The sequence below is a fragment of the Fukomys damarensis genome, unplaced genomic scaffold (genome assembly GCF_012274545.1).
Source record: "Fukomys damarensis isolate Sample0158 unplaced genomic scaffold, DMR_v1.0_HiC HiC_scaffold_31, whole genome shotgun sequence".
NCBI lineage: Eukaryota > Metazoa > Chordata > Mammalia > Rodentia > Bathyergidae > Fukomys > Fukomys damarensis.
In genome coordinates this window covers 17,168,956-17,184,383 of record NW_022900943.1, presented here as the reverse complement: position 1 = coordinate 17,184,383, position 15,428 = coordinate 17,168,956, and the positions used below count along the sequence as shown (strand labels likewise).

General features: G+C 40.0%; 1 protein-coding gene across 1 annotated transcript in view; it reads right to left on the bottom strand.

Annotated features, from left to right (window-relative positions):
* Nucleotides 1-15,428, bottom strand: part of Pip5k1b (phosphatidylinositol-4-phosphate 5-kinase type 1 beta) — a 411,290-nt gene that overhangs the window by 291,994 nt on the left and 103,868 nt on the right. The gene's annotated exons all lie outside the window — the stretch shown is intronic.

Genomic DNA, 15,428 nt, shown 5'->3' with positions numbered 1-15,428 from the left:
GTCCGGCTGCCGCGTGTCCGGGACGGAGAGCAGGGCTGGGCCCGGCCCGGGAATTGGCCGGTTCCCTCAAAGCTCCAGGGCTAGCCGGGGGCTCTGGTTGTTCTAAAAAATCTCAGAGTCCAGCCGAACTGGGCTGTTTGGGACAGGGCGTCCCCCCTGACTCAGGCCACTGAAACTGGCCCCTCCTGATCGTCCGCCTGCTGGACTCTGCTGTTTGTGGCGAAGCCCGTACTTCAACACGGGTGGCCCCCCTACCAGAAAGGGACAGGCCAGTATTTCGAGGCGACGGCTGCTCCCCTTCTAAAGACAGCAGAGGTTCGCAGGAAGTAAGACCTGTCCAACAGGTAGGGGTAGGTTGGCGAGGGGGTCCTAGGAGAAGGCTGTGTAGGGCGTCCCTCAAGCGTGCTAAAATGGGAGGTGGGGGCCAACGCCTAGGACTGCGCCGATGGTCTGGGGGCACTTGTAATGTCACCTGACGTCGGGCCAGCTGCGGAAAGGGTAGGAAGGAGCCAGATCTACTGGACTAACTAGAAAAAATGCTGACGGGGACGCTAAAGCTAAATTCACTTAATTAGAAACTGAGCGGATCCCGCTTAGTTGAATTGAAGCAAGTGGTGTTTCTCAGCCTCATGACTTCCTTCGGCTTTTCCCCTTCTTTAGTAAAACAAAACACCAGCACTGGTGGAAAACGTGGGATACATTCTGCCCGGGGAAGACTAGCATTTCATGATCCTCATTGTCAAATATCCCATAGCGTGGTGAACCAAAAGATAGCCGCTTAGTTCTCTTCACAAAAGCGCCTCTTTTCGGTGTTGAAATCTTTTCTCATTTCCCAACATGGAATGGAGTGCAGTCATTCCTCGATAACAAAATACTATTGCTTTTTAAAGCTTTATTGAGACATAACTAAAAAAACAAATATCCAATATTGGTTGGCTGTTTTCCCAGCTTCTTCAAGTTTTGCCTGGTGGTTATTAATGAAGATTTACGTTTTATCATTTTTCTGATGACTCTGTGACTTGTGTCTACTTTTACCCAACTCTTTAAAGCTCTGAGCAGGGACATATATCTTTCTTGTCCAACCTTCATACTTTACAGGTTCGAAAACTAAAGTCCAAAGATGTTAAGGGACCAGTGGACCTGAACATGGTTTCGTTGACTCCCAGTTTCTGAACCAAAAATAACTGAAACATTGGACTAACAAGGTTCGACATAGGATCAGTAGAGGGGTCCACGAAAAACAAAAATGAAAGAACCACGCAACTGACTGTCCAGGACGCTGTGTAGGGGGCGGCACCCGCTACACTGCTGAAAGCAACAGATTAGCATGGGCTCTGGCCTGGGTAATCCATTCATTCCTCCCTTGCTCAGACTTCTCTGAAATTCAAGGAATGGAAGATGAATTCATTTGCCAGAGAAGTGGTGGTAAGTAAAAATACAAAGTCAGTTCCTGGTAACGAGGGGAGGTAGAAACTTCAGTGAAATCACAGAGGCTCCAGGATGGCCACACACATATAAGTACCCAACCATGATAAGTACCCATTCACACGCATCTGTACATAGTCCTCCTTTGCCATGAAAGCTTGATGTTAACACCACCTTAGGTTTCCAGAGAGAAATCACAAAGCACCCCACCCCACCCCCCACCCCGGAGCCATTCGCAGAGCTATAGGATTCCTGGAAACTCCCTTTATCTGGGGTCTTTACTGAGGATCTTCCCCTTTAACATTGTGGCTTCCTCCTACTCTGGGCTCAACTGTATGGTTTACTCTGACCAGTGGGAGAATAGCAGGCTTGATGTAACTGAAATCTTGAAAAATGTGCATTTCTGCATCTGCTCTTGGAATTCTGCCATCACCCAGAGAACAAGCCTGCTGGAGGAGGAAAGACCCTGTGCAGCAGAGCTAAGTCACCAGAGCTGAGGTCCTCCTTGACCAGTCATCCCCCAGCTGAGTTCAGAGGCACAAGTGAGTCCAAATGATACCAGCCAGGCTTGATCCAGATCAACACACCATGCACCCAGCTATAGAGACTCCTGACAAATAATAAATGGTGGATGGCTAAGGCACTGGGCCAGGCATCTATTGCTGTATAACAAATCACTCTAAAACTTAGTAGCCAAAGACACCAACCACTTACTTTTTTCTGGTTGACTCTGTGGGTCAGCTAAGCTCAGCCGAGCACTGGCTAAGGTCATGCTCTGGACTGTATGCAGCTGGAAGGTCCTGTGAGGCTTCACTTACACATCAAGCATCTCAGTGCTCCTCCTCCATGTGGGTGGCTTGGGCTTTCTTTTAGAAAGGTGGTCATATTTCTTCTATGTTATTTGGTTTCCAAGAGAAAAGAACTTAAACTGAGTCTTGAAGATACAGAAAGTCATTTCTACTTCATTCTACTGAGCAAAGTAAGTCGTGAGACCAACCAGATTAAAGAGGAGGGGAAATAGATTGTGCCTTTTGCTTTGAGGAAAACCAGGTACATTCCAGCTTAGATGAAGTCACTTTTACCCAGTATAGAAGTTCCCTTTGACCTAAATCACAAGATACACCTGTTTTGCCAAACACCCACAACACCCTTTTCCCTAAGTCCCCAGTAAATGGCACTCCACACTATCGTGAATCTGTCTGCCTCTTTCCTTAGTCTCACAGCATGTTGCAGCTGGTTCTCACAAACAGGGACTGAATTTCTCCAGAGTACACACATTCTTCTTAGGAAGGTACGTTGGGCTACAGAACGTCCCCAAAAGTTCCAGTTGTGAACTTTCACTGGTGCAAATTTGTAGATGTGAACAGTAGAAGTAGCTCGTGTGTCTAGGATTTTGTCACATTTGTGCTGCTGGATGCTGACTGTACAGTGTGATAGTGTACAGTAAGTACAGTGTTTAGTCAGGATGTCCAGGAAGTACAAAACAGCATACATTGTATATTTGTGTCAAAGGTGCATAAGACGCACTTTGCTAGACTTAGGAACAAATCCAATTTATGAACCTTTGCCTAGAAAGGAATTCGCTTATAAGTTGGGTGCTTACTGTAATTATAAATCCTTTCTGGGCTTTTCTATGAAATGAGGACTTTTGAGTTTCCCTAAAGTACTAATGCATATTTAACATTTTCTCTATGGCTATCTTAAGAGAAAAATAAGTCCAATACGTATTCAGAAAGGAACTGTTACAGGAATTTGAGGCATATTAATCAGCTGTGAGCATTTCCACCAGTTCATCTGTCATTTAATTTCCAGCCAAGGGAAAAAGTGCGAATCCAGATGAAAGGCTTGTGTATCCATTGACATCAAAATGAAAAAGGAAAGCCTCCATCCTTCACAACTCCTGGGGCATCATGCTTCTGCAATGGCGACTTCTCATCCTAGAAACTTCACTTCTAAGCAGACAAGATTATGCCCTTAAATATCTTGATTTTTCTAATTTCAGAGGTCTCCCTGGGGACTCTATGTTGTCTATTTTAAGGTGCACAAGGTCAGCAAAGGTGTAAAACCTATGACCACCTCCTTTCCTTCTCTTCTTTGTTCCTTGTACTATCTACTCTTTCTTTTTTCCTTCTTTCCTTCTTTCTCTTCCTTTCCTTCTTCATTCTTCATTCCTCCCCTCTCTCTTCTTTTTCTCCCTCTCTCCTTCTCTCCTTCCTTCCTCCCACTTTCTTTTCCTTTCTTAACCCTATCCATCCCCTTGATGCTCTTTCCTCTCCGGACGACCTGTTTTCACATCTCATCTCTGTCCCTGCAACCCTGACTCTTTCTTTTGGTTTTAGATTCCTGGCCTGCACCATGAGCGACCCAGACAACATGCTCTGGAATGTCCCTCGCATGCCTACCATTCTGTGATCCTTAAATACCTTCTGCAGTGCATCTGTATAGTAGCAAGTTGTACAGGAGTTTAACTATTAAGGGCTCAGACCCTCTAGAAGAGGTGTGCCTATATGCATCCCATGCTTGTCCTATTTTTTTCTTCTGATTAGAAAACTTGCCACAAACCCTGTTTAACTCATTGCTCTTTGTCCAGAGGTTGATGTTAGCCTAGCTCTCTTCAAAACATGCCGATGTCCACATTTTTCAGCCAGAAACAGTACAAAAACTAGAGGCCCAGTGTTAGGAGGCATTCAGGTCTTACCCTAAAAAAATTCTCCTTAAAAAAGATACTTAGGAATTCATTTAAGAAATATAAAAACAAGCTAAGAAAGTTTTTCCTAACAAATTTATACAAAATACGATTACATATACTAAGATCATAATTTTATTTTTTTAAATGCTCATGAACAATTTCTGAAAGAGAAGAATTAAAAATTGAAGTACTTATAGTAAGTTGGGGGAATCCTAAGATTTTAAAAATTGATGTTATATTGCTTTTACTTCTTAAAAAGGTATATGCCATGAAACCTACTAATTTCCACATATCTAAACTATCTATTGTGTACAGAGTTCAGTTACTCTTTTTCTTTTCAGTATCTTTTTCTTATTACAAATAGATTCTCACATACTTTTGCTAGGTGAATTTTCATTTTTCGTTTAAATTACAAAACAAGCTGTCTGATGGCGGTTGATAAGTGACAAAAATCAGCAGTGAAACTAAGACTCAAATCCAGAGCTACTATTTTAGCCCTCAAGTGGAGGTAGGAGTAGGGGGTGTGAGGGATCCACAGAATGTGCCTGGGGTTGTCATGATTACATTTATGTTTTTCATGCCAAAACTCTCTTTGTTCTGAAATGTGAAATTGTTTCCTACTTCCTTGAGTTTTTAAGACATTGTTTGGTATTAAATGTGTTTTAAAAAGTGTGACAGGTCTAGAAAGAACACCAGGAAAAATAGTCATCCCTCTGTATCTGTGGGATTGTTCCAGGACCTCTCTCATATACCAAAGTCTGCAGATGCTCAAGTCCTTTGTATAAAATGGCAGAGTATTTGCATATAACCTACACATATTCTCCCATATAATCTCTGGATTACTTACAATAACTAATTGAATGTAAACACCAGGTAAACAGTTGTTACATCCTATTTTTAAGGAAATAATGACAAGAAAAAGTGTCCATTCATGTTCAGTAAAGATAAGCAGCTATTTTTCCCTAAAATATCTTTGATGCACTGTTGTTTGAATCCACATGTACAAAGCTCAGAATTTGTGGAATTGGCTTGGGTTGCATACAAAATACATAATATAGTTCATGTGTATAAGTAACAAAATTTCATTTATTTTTGATATTTTTATTATAACATTAAAATGAATTAACAAGCTGTGAGCTAAAGTTTGGACATGCCTGAACATGTACAGGTTGGACACACCTGGCTTCCCTGGGCTATATTAAATGCATTCAGTAAAGAAATGTCTTGGGCCATATGTGAAATATATACCACAGTTAATGTATATATGCATCAAAGCTTCCTTTATTTTCTAATATTTTATTGTAACAGGTGTGTGCAACCCATGACCCCGAGACAAAATCTTTCATCCAAGCCTGTCCTCTTGGCAATATTTGAATGTGAATAGCTTGCAAACCAAATGGAGTTTCTTGTTCTGAAACTCCTTGAAAGACATGGTCAGCAAATTGTCACAACCTAAAATATTTTGATAAGGCGGAGGGTAGAAAAAAGAATTATATTAATCAGGGTGTGCAAACTGATATAACATAACACCCTTTAAACCATGTATTGTTCATGTCAATACAGTGTGATGTGGTGAGAGGTTAGTTTCATGAAATCATTCAGGAACCCAGCAATCATTATCTCCAATAAAGTGGCTTCAAAAGTCTCTGCAAGCTGGGCGTGGTGGCACACACCTGTAATCCCAGCACTCGGGAGGCTGAGGTAGGAGGATCGCTCTGAGTTCAAGACAAGCCAGGGCTACATAGTGAGTTCCAGGTCAGTCTCAACTACATAGTGAGACCCTGTCTCAAAAAACAAAAACAAAAAATAAATTAATTAATCAATTAATTTTAAAAAAATAAAGTCTCTGCTGACCTGAAGAAAAATTGAAGGATGTCAGGTGTGAAGGTGGCCAATATCTCTACTCACATTCCACTGGCTCAAACTTCGTCCTACTATTGCAGATAGATAAGTTAATTAGATATTTTGTAGGCAGTTAGACAAGGCCAGCCCATGAGGAGCCAATACGGAGGGCAATCAAGACACTTTCACTGGAGGCCAACATTGTAAAAGGAGAGAAACTACCACACCCATGTAGGATGAATAATAGTGATTGATATTCTAAATAGGTATCAGTCATCTGGGTGGGAGACAAAGATTTTCCAAGAAAGATTCCTAACCCAACTGTTTCCACCAAAAATCCTTGTGCATTCCTCCTATGCTTGCTATGTGACTTGTTTCCCCATTGGACCCCCATTTAATCAACATTACCTAAGCAACTATATTTGTCATAATCTATTGGTTGTTCATAGTTTTGTCCACCTTGTGATTTTTCATTGGATTGATATTATCTAAGCAACTGTACATGTCATCTAACTAGTTGAGAACAGTTTTGTCCCACCTTGAACCCGCCTCACCTCATGGCTTTGTCCCATGAAACACCTTTGAGAAGGTGGGTGAGAGGGCAACCCACTTTCCGGTCTCAGACAGAAGCTTTCTTTCTTTCTTTCAGTAAATTTTTCCTACTCTTAACCTCCGTTGTTCCTAGAATTCATTCTCCGAATTTAGAGAACACCAACTCACGTTTCTGCTACCTAGCAGGTTTGGGAGTTACATCTCTTCCCTTATATCACCACGACCCACTTACCTTCAGGAAGTCTGGAAAGCCACAGGTAACTAAGCACTGTGTCTGGAGAGAAGAGAGAAACCCAGGCATAGAGCACAGAAGATGAAACCTCATTCATCTTATGTTTATCCTCACCCACTATGGTTGAAGGGTTATGAAGAAAAACCTTCCATGGTCAGGGCTGTTTTGTCCTTGTATCCTCATATTTCCCCCTGGAGTTTTAGGTTTGAATCAGTACAATGTAGGTGTGGTTTGGGATGACACTGCTGTCTTGAAGTCTTTGTGGACCTACATGGGATCATAAAGAGGCTTCAGCCTACATGGTTACAGAAAACTGAACATTTGAAGCAAGAGTGAAAAGAAGTATTTTAAAACATATTTAAAAGGTATCTTCTGGGCACTGGGGATGTAGCTCAGAGGCCAAGTGCTTGCCTGGCCTGTGCAAGGTCCTGGCTTCTATCCCCAACACAGAAAAACAAGTGTCTTCTGGAGCTCTTGCCACAAGGAATCTGTTGATTCCATTATCATGGAAGAATATGGAATCTGTTCAGTCAGCTTTTGAAGTTGCTGAAATCAGGAACTCTGCAACTTCTGGAAGGGGACAAAGTGAAGCATAAGACATAGCTCTATAGAGAACAGCAGATTTAAGTAAAGGACCCGGCTGTGCACTCTCAAATTTCTGCTGTCTCCTTTGTTTGTGTTTTCAGTGGACTGGGAAAAGTGCATATGTATCTTCTCCCCCTTAGTTTTAGAGTAATTAATATAAGAAAGAAGCCCTTTCTTGTGACTACTCTTTGTAAGATATATAGTGGTATTTTCTCTAGAAACTTTTGCAAGAGTTTTTTTCAATGATATTATAAGAATAAAAAGCATCTTTTGAACTTGTACATATATTAATCTCAAAAGAAATACAGAAAGTCCAGAAAAGTGCTGAAGGGAAATCTGCCAAAATGTCAGCTATTTATTGCTTTTGGCTTAATCTTTTATTTGCTTTAATATTTTTTCTTGTGTTAATTTTTCAAATCAGTTAAAAATAAAGAAATGGAAGAAAAAATTAATATCAGAAGATGACAAAAGATATATATGTTTTTAAAATTTAGAAAATCAGAAAAGAAATCGATTTTAAATTGTTTTGTTTTTTGTGCTTTTTTTGGTACCAGGGATTGAACTAACGTCCTTGTGCTTGTGAGGCAGGTGGCAGAACCACTGAGCTAAATCCCTGGCCCTTAAGTTGTTTTTTTTTTTTTAACCTGGAGGTGATCATATCTAACCTCTGCCATTTGCTTTCTATGATTTAAAACATTTTAAGGTATTTTAGGCTAAAACAATAGGCAAAGGATCTAAATAGATATTTCTCTAATGAAGAAACACAAATTGTCAATAAGCACATGAAAATTATTAGTCTTTCAGGAAACGCAAGCCAGAACCACATTTACCACTTTCCACCTACTAGAATGGCTAGAACCAGAGAGGTGGACAATAACAACTTACTGTGAGGAGGTAACTTCATCTGTTGCTGGTGGGACTATAAAAGGAGCAGCCATTTTGGAAAATAGTTCCTCAAAAAGTTAAACGTACCTAAAGTTGAGTTGGATCTAACCAAACAATTCCATCCTTAGGCATTTACTCAAGAGATATAACAATCGTCCATGAGAAAACTTTTACCCAAATATTCAAAGCGGCATTGTTCATAATAGCAAAGAGGAAAAACCAACCTCATGTCCACCAACTGGTGAATGATTAAATAAAATATGGTTTATGCAAACAATGGGATTTTTATTTGGCAATAAAAACAAAGGAATGTTGATACATTTTATAACATGAAAAAATATTGTAAATATTATGCTGATTTGAACCAGACATAAAAATCCACATACTGTTTGATTCCATTTTTTAAATGAAATTTCCAGAATAGGCAAATCTAGAGACAGAAAGTAGTTCCCTAGGGCTGGGGAGAGGAGGCTTGATGGGGAAATTATGAGTAACTGCTAATGAGTATGGGATTTGGAGGGGGATTATGAAAATGTGCTAAGTTTGACAGCAATGACGGACACACAAGCTTGTGATTGTTCTGCAAACCATTTAACTGTTTACTACATGTGATAAAAAAAATACAGTGAATGTTAAAATGTTAAAATCTTTTATTACAGTAAAAGACATACTGCCATTAATCTCCCTGAAAATAGTCCCCCTGCTTCAAATACACGTATCCTGTCATTGTTGGCACTTTATCACGCAATCCTGCAAGTCTTCCTTCATGAGTGTCTTTGGTTGTGCTGTCCTGGCTGCCTCAATGTTCCTTACCAATTCCAATGGTCACCTTTAGTGGCCATTTTGACTTTGGGGAAGAACCAGAAATTGCAGGGTGCCAGAATCAGTGAGCAAGGTGAGTGAGGAGAGACCATAATGTTTTTGTTTGACAGAAATTGTGGCAAACATTTTGAATTGATTAAGGACAGTAAAGCAGCTATGACCAGAGCAATAAAGGCACTCAGCAAAGAGGCCTTCTGGACCTGCCTTAAAAAGTGGCAAGAATGTTGAGATAAATGTGTTCAAAACAAGGTAAACTATTTCGATGGAGGTTGATGGCAATGTGTCTTTAACTGTAATACATTTTTGAAAAATTTAAATATTCACTGTATTCTTATCATACCTTGTACCTGAAATTGATTAACTGAATGGCATGTAAATTTTATCCTCATAAAATAGTTTTTAATGAAAATATACATTCATTCTGTCAAATAGAAACATTACCATCTGAAAAAATATTACAGTCTGATAATATACGTACATCAAAAATTTCAAACTACATGAAAGTCTAAAATTAAAAGTAAAAATTTCCTTTCCAACTACCTTCCTACCTCTACCTACTACCATCCTCTCATTTTAGTTTCTAGAGAGGACAATTTAAAAAACCTTGTCGGGATCATAGTTCCTGTATTTTGTTGTACCTGTATTTTAACATTAAGCAATATAGTTATATATATATTTTTTTCTGGTACCGGGGATCGAACTTGGGACCTTGTGATTGCAAGGCAGGTGGCAGAACCACTGAGATAAATCCCTGGGCCCTGAGTGATCATTTCTAAAAGTGTCTTTGACATTCTGCTCCAAAGGAGAAAGAAATTAACAGTTTTATTATTGCCTACCTGCTCTCCTCTTGTTTCTCCCCAATTTTTCTTATTTTTCTAAAAGTTTTTACTTTTATAACTTTAAATAATATACTCAAGTTCTGTTATTAGTTTTAGATACTCTCAATTGTCTAGAAGGTAGAGTAGATGTTTCATGGGTATAAACTACATGGGAAAAGTCCAACTAAATAAAATCCTGAGTCCTGTCTACAGAAAACTACTGCCTGCTCTGTTTAATTATGATGTTAAGAACATAATTAAATGTTTCTCAAAGATGTTTCAAAATTTGGCTATGGGATATTATAGTTATCTGAGGATTGATTGTAGTGGATAAAAGTGCTGACTATATTGCCTGGATGCCAACAAGAAAGAGGTCAAATTCTCACCTCACCCTAAACTCTTCATAACATTTACTCTGTAGGAGTTATTAAATACCTTTTATGAAGATACCATTTCTCTTGATGGAAAACTGTCAAGCACCTACTGGGAAATGTGAAAGACAACAACTGGAGCTATCTACCTGCTGAAGAACGTTGGCAATTCTGGAGTTCTAAATCCTTAGAATGGTTTGCAGTATCCTGTTTACACAGAACCTTAAGTGTGGTTGCCATGGTGATGACTTGGATTAGGTGGTGAATAAAGAATGATAGAGTCTAATTTATGACCAGGGCATCTTGTGGACAGAAGATATGGAAGAGTAGGAAAGGACAGGGGTATTCTAATGGTAGATAATCACCTGAAACAAATGGTTAGGCACAGCAGCAATAAGGTAAAAAGGCAAAAGGAAAGAATTCTAAGTACTTCTGCATACTTCTAGGGAGCACAGGAGCAGACATTTGATGCCTGTGTACTATGTAACATGCCCTGTGCCAGGTAGTTTGCCTATATGGTCTCACTCAATACTCAATCTTGAAAATTAATAGTATCGTCAGTTTCCCATTGCTGGATACTATACCCAATACCTACAACTTAAAGGAGAAGAAGTTTAATTTGACTCATGTTTTAAGGGGATTTAGTTCACAGTAACCTGGCTCCAAGGAAGAAACAGGATGATACAGCAGAGTTGCTTAGTTTGTGGCAATGGGGAAGCAGAGAAGGGGGACAGTGACAGGGAGGAAGGGCAGGATGCCAGACATAGATCCCAAGGCCACACCTCCATGGCTTACCCAGACACACCAAGATTTACGCTTCATCGGTACTCTTGGTGGATATCTAAACCGATCAAGTTGACACTCTACCCTAACTGCCAAATTCCACCCCTTGTCTACTTTGAACCCAAACACATCTCCTTAAACTATAGTTTATCTCCAAATAAAGACAAGAGCAAGTTCAGAATTCTACTTAACACGATTCAATTATCTTGAGTAAAATGAAAACTCAACAATCCCTTTCTCAAAGTCTCAACAGTTCCAGTATTTTTAAAAAGTCCAAGTCAAGATCTCTTCTCAGATTCAAGGTAAACTCTCAGATGTGAATTTCTGTTTTAAAAAGTGACATAACACCAAAGTACAATGGCAAAAGGAAAACATTTCCATTCCAAAAGGGATGGATAGGTGGATATAAAAAAGTCAGATCAAAACAACACCAAAAACCAGCAGGTGAAGTCTTGTAGTTCTATATCTGGCATGCAGGACATATAATTGTAAAATGTGAGTTCCACAGGATTTCTACAAGCTCACCCCATTGGCCTTGCTGGTCATAGCCCATAAGGCCTTTCTTGTGTCACCTTCACTTTTTGGCTGCACCTCTCCTGGGCAGACATTCCATATTCCTTGTATCTCTGACTTTCTGGGGTCACTGTAGGGGACTGCAATACTGATATGTCCAAAGCAGGTTGTAAGAAGTGCAGGCTGTAAAGAGCTAACCCCTCAAATGGCTTGTTTTGAGAAGCAAGCCTGACTGAAGGCTATGTGCTGAGGGCACCCAAATTCTGTTCTCACAATTAAAACTTTAACTGGAAGGACAAGGTTCTAATTACAACCCTATATTTTGACTATTCTGTTCCTAATTCAAGAATGCTCTGTCTTGTTCCTTACATGCCTTGCTTGCATTAGTATCCATAGTAGTGGTACAACTGCATGTCCTTGCATGTAGTTTTCCTTTAGTACATAGTGCACCTTTAAAAACCAGTGGCTTAGACTGACCAGTGCCTTTGCTGGATAAGCAGCATTGGTTATCTTGATTCACCCAGTCTTTCTCTTTGTCTCTTTAGTTCAGTCCTTTACCTTTTTTTTTTTTTCCTCAGCCTTACACCATAGCACCAAGCAGGAGATCAGAAGCTACTACAGAGGTCTCTGATAGGTCACCATGCACCTTTGGCTTCATTACCTCTGCCCTCTGAGGGGCTCCTTGCCTGCTCTCCCAGGCCTTCCTTTGAAATCTGGGTAGAAGACTTTCTGAATCCACACATCTTGCATTCTGCATGCCAGTAAAAGCAGTAGTATATGGGTCAGCTCAGATGCCAGCTCAAACTGTAGCCAGGTTCCCTTAGAATATGTGTGTGGTGGCCTCCAAATGCCTGACTGATGAGCTCAGTGAAATAAATACTAGGGAAACAATTCACTAGAAGATCCTTCCTGAGAAGGAAGCCTAAGGGGCTTTCTTTTCAAATGAGAGGCTCATACTTTGCACCCGTGATGGGGGGCGGTCTTGTCTATTCCTGAGATCCTCAAGGCGTCTTTCTTCTTGTGCCTATACGAAGTATTTGGCTTCTTTACATACTGGCACTAATTTATTTAGCAAGCACATCTCTTACATGTCGCTCCTTCTGGACCAAAATTTAAGTTTTTCAATTTTTTATGTTCTTCTGTTTGCCCCGAATAAATCTGGCTAAAAGAAGCCAGCAGTACCTGTGCCATAGCTTAAATGTTGAGCTGCCTTGAAATTTCCTCCAGCAGATTAATTACTCCACACTCCTAAATCTCAGTCTCCTGAAAAATCTAAGGACATGGGAAATATGTAGGCAAATTTTCTACCAAAGTATAACACACGCGGCCCCCAGTCCAACTACCTTTGGAGTCTTTGTTCCCAAATGAAACCTCCTAATCCTTCACTATACGCATTCTTGTCAGCATTCTGGTCTGCTGAGCTCCCACCAGAATCATCCAGCAAGCTCTGTTTATACCATTCTATGTCGTCTGTAGCTGGCATCTTCAACACTTTCCAATCTCTTCCCACAAACCAGTTTCAGAAGCTTCTAAACCACATGGTCAAGTGAAGTCACAGCAGTGACATCACTCTTACTACCAATTTTCTGTATTAGTCAACTTTCCTGTTGCTGGACACAATACCCAACACCCACAACTGAAAGGAGGAGAGGTTTAATTGGGTTCATACTTAAAAGGGATTTGGCTGGCTCTAAGAGAAACTTCATGGAGAAAAGTGGTGATGAAGTAAAGCTGCTTAGTTTATGGTTGGCAGGGAAGAAGAACAGGAGAATAATGCCGGAAACAAGGGATCAAAGAGTCAGACATAGACCCCAAGCCATGACCCCCATGACCAAGCCAGACACACCTGAAAGTGCACTCTGCCAATCCCCTGTGTGGATCCCAAAATCAATCACATTAACACTCCACCCCATTCAAGGATAAAGTAACTGAGGCAGACAGACTAAGATCCCAAATTTAAAAAGAGCTGAGATTCTTCTTGGCACCAAATGTCTCAAATTACCAAAAGCAAAACAATAGTTTGAAGGTCTTTGGGGTATCAGATACACTAGATAAATATTGGAACATTTTTTTCTAGAGAACAACTCACAAGAAATATTCACTTATCTAAACTCATGTTATAGCCATCATCTTCGGGAAAATATGCTCTAAAAATAAGAATGTAGAACAAAATGATTGTATAAAACTTTATTTCATTGCATGTTTTGTTTTGTTTTATTTGAAGTAGGCTGTAACTATATAGTCTAGACATCTTTGAACCCATTCTGGAGTCCATAGTCCTGAAACATGTGATCCTTCTGCCCCATCTTCCTAGGATTACAGGTGTGTGCCACCATGACTGGTGTGCACAGTATATTTAATACTAACAGAAAGTCAACCTACCAACCACCAACTGAAGATAGATTATGTTACAAACAGTCACTAAAAGGGAGTCTTATTTGGGCTATATTCATGTGTAAAAAATATACACAAGGTAATACCAAGATAAAAAAGTGGAACATAGCATATTATACAAACAGTGAACCAAACCATATACAGGGCATAATAGAAAAATGTAGTGAATGTTTAAATTTAAAAATTTACTACAATAAAAGACATACTGCGACTAATCCCCTTCACTTAAGAATATATTTATCCCATGATTCTTGCCACTGTTTGAGGCAGTTCTGGAAGTCCTCTTTCATGAGTATTGCCAGTTGTATTCTCATGCCAGCCTCCACGTCCTGAATCAATTCAAAATGTTTATCTTTCATAATCCACTTTGACTTTGGGGAAGATCCAGAAGCCATAAGGTACCAGATCCTGTGGATAAGGTGGATGAGGACACAACAGAATGTTTTTTACAAGCCTGTCTTTCTGTTAAACGGCACTCTGCAGCAATGTTAACTATAATGTTTCTATCACAATTCAGAAAGACATTCACAAGAGAGAATTTCCAGTACTGCTTCAGAAAAAGGCAACAATGGTGGGATAAATGGGCTTGAAATGAGGGAGGATTAATGGTGAGGGACCCTGTGTTTTTGTAAACTGCCTAGATTACATCCATGCTTAATGGAGAGCTTTGAAAACAACACAGAATATTCAATCAGTATTTGTGAAGTTGACATATATTCCTTCCAAAGATGCCTTTTATACCCACAGTTCTCTGTTTATTAGTATGAGCATGAGTGTTTCAGGTATGGTCCTGCAGACAGGTGAATTTGGAATCAAATGATCCCTCTCCCATCTTCTGTGTGACTTTGTGCAAGTTAATTTCTCAACTTGTCTGAGTCCATTTCATTGTTCACTATATACAGATATAAAACACCTCACAGGAGTATAGTGAGGATTAAATTTGCTCTTTCCTCACTGCCAAGCTTAAATATTACTTTGTCCAGGATCCCTTTCCCGATGCCACTCTTTACCTTCATGTAGCGATGAGGGATCCATGCTTCCCAACACAGGTTGTTGTCCAACGGTGCTTGTGTGAAGACATTGTTCTGCAATGTGTCCTATCTGATAGTTATCTATGAGCCACATGTGGCTGAGGGAGTAGATTTTTAATTTTATTTAATATTAGTGAATTTCAATGGCCATTTGTGGCTAGTGACTACCTGACTGAACCACCAGCTCTGGGGCATTCCTGCTACAGTAGCTCACACACTTGTGAGTCATTGGCCTGAGTTCCATGATGAAATGTACCTGGACTGTGATGAACGCTATTGTTTCCACAGCACCTGGTACAGAGACAGTGCACGGTCAGCTGGCAGCATGGCAGCTCTCCTCATCTTCAGCAACATCTCGTTCATCTCTGTATCCCACAGCTTAGCTCAGCATACACTGTAGGTGCTCAATACGTAATTATTTGCTAATTGAGTTAATTGATTCTCAGTCTCACAAACCAACCAATTATCTGCTCCTGGAGAAGGTTC